This window comes from Marmota marmota, unplaced genomic scaffold, assembly GCF_001458135.2.
Source record: "Marmota marmota marmota unplaced genomic scaffold, marMar, whole genome shotgun sequence".
Lineage (NCBI taxonomy): Eukaryota > Metazoa > Chordata > Mammalia > Rodentia > Sciuridae > Marmota > Marmota marmota.
Window position 1 is genome coordinate 1 of NW_026003677.1, and position 2153 is coordinate 2153.

Genomic DNA, 2153 nt, shown 5'->3' on the forward strand with positions numbered 1-2153 from the left:
GCTTGCGGGAAGAGCATCTACATCAATTACAAAATAGTATGGCATATTAAAATAACTGGGCTGGGGGTGTTGCTCAGTGGTTGAGCACTTGCCTAACATATGCAAAGCCCTGGGTTCCATCCCCAGAATTCTGAAAGGAAAATAATATAATAACACTTGTTAGAAATTTAAAAAGCTTCAGGAGCATATAATTCACATGCCATAGAATTCACCCGTTTGAAGTGAATAATTCAATTTTTAAAAATTTTTGTTCAACCCCCATCATGATCTTCTTTTTCAATATTTTTATCTCCCCTTAAAGAAGCCCCAAACCCATTAGCGCTCACTCCCCATTCCTTGCCTCTAATGCCTCTCCAGGGTTTGGAAACCACTAATCTATTTTCCATCCCTATGAATTTGGACATTGCTTACAAGTGGGATCATTCAATATGTGAATGTGTGTCTGGTTTCTTTCACTCAGCATCTTGTTTTCCCATTTCATTCATGTTGGAGTGTGTGTCAGTCTGTCCTTCCTTTAATGGCTGAATATTTTTTTTTAATATTTATTTTTTAGTTTTCGGTGGACACAACATCTTTACTTTATTTTGATGTGGTGCTGAGGATCGAACCCAGCGCCCCGCGCATGCCAGGCGAGCGCGTTACCGCTTGAGCCACCTCCCCAGCCCAAATGGCTGAATATTAACCCATTGCGTGGCTGTGGCAAGTTTTATCCTCCTGACAGCTTCCAATTTCTGGAGGGAATCTCAGGATCTCAACACAAGCTGTACTTATCTATTCTAATTCCAAGGGGCTTTTCTAACTCTCCCCAAGGCTCACCTCTTATGGATGCTTCTCAGTTTATGGCAGGTTACATCCAGCATATACTGGAAATGTCACAAGTCAGGGTGTGGCTCAGCTGCAGGGCTCTTGCCTAGCATTTGCGAGGCCCTGGGTCCCATCCCTAGCTCAAAAGAAAAAAAAAAAAACAATGAAAGGAAAACATTCTGAGTCAAAAATTCATTGAACACCCCTAATCCCTCAAACATCCCAGCTCAGCAACACAGCACACTGCGGAGTGAAGGATCACGGGCTGCCTGGGATGCTGCTCACTGGCACAGCCCAACATGGAGAGAGCAACTACCTCACCACATTTCACCAGTCCAGGACAAGATCTAAATTGGAAATTTGAAGCACAGTTTATTCTGAATGTGTGTATCACTCTCATACTACCCTAAGTGGGATTGTCATAAGTTGGGACTGTCTGTTCAGCCTCGGAAACTGAATCCCCCTTTTGACTACTGATTCTCCTGCCAGTGACCTGAGTCCTGTGTCAGACTCTTGCAGCTCCCGCAAGCTGGCCTGGCTGCCTCAGATCAGGAATGAGGCCTGGGCTGCCTTCCTGTGTCTGCCTACCAAGTAGTCCTACCTTCTCCAAGTCTATGGGTCTCTCCTCCCTTCCGCTCTCTAAACAGAATGAAGAGAAATTGATCCCAAGTGGCAAATGATGGCTGACCCCCTTTTCTATTTCCTGCCTCTGTGCTTTTTGCTTTCTATTTCAAGGTCCCTTGCTGTCCCTTGCCTTCATACCTCCCACTCACCTCAGATGTGCTTCTCATAGGACCCTCTTCTGAGCTCCTCTAACATCCCACACATACCCCCATTACGACAACTTTCATTTTCAGTTTTTTGTTTATTGCACCATTCAAAATAAATGTTTATTGAGTACCTGCTATGTGCCAGACCTGAATCCAGGTGCTGGGAATTCCATCAGTGAACAAATCATATTCCAGCTGGTGGGGACTGGCCAGGGGAAGCCTGTTTGGAAGCCAGGGAGCAAATAAAATAAGTAGAGTTATATCATTTAATAACAAGATGAGTTCTGAGATGTGACCTTAGGCAATTTCATCATCATGAGATTATCATAGAATACACTTACACAAACTTGATGATCTTTTTCCACTACATGCCTGCACCGTGTGGTCTGTACATGATATGGCCTTCTGCTCCCAGAGCCACAATGAGCAAAGCAACAAAGATTAAGTCCACAGGAAAAAAGAAATGATGTAATCAAAAGACATGGTAAACACATGACATATGAAGCAGCTGCCATCATCAAACAGAACACTCTTTACAGGAAAGTTTTTATTTATTAATAAGTGGAAGAAATATACTCC

At 43.4% G+C, this 2153-nt stretch overlaps 1 long non-coding RNA gene across 1 annotated transcript; it reads right to left on the reverse strand.

Annotated features, from left to right (window-relative positions):
* Window positions 1-21: 21 nt before the first annotated feature.
* LOC125614605 lies at window positions 22-1804 on the reverse strand. Its single transcript, XR_007345180.1, has 3 exons — window positions 1706-1804; window positions 817-940; window positions 22-130 (listed from the first exon to the last, which is right to left on the reverse strand). It is a non-coding gene; the product is annotated as an uncharacterized LOC125614605 (long non-coding RNA).
* Between the last annotated feature and the right edge of the window lie 349 nt (window positions 1805-2153).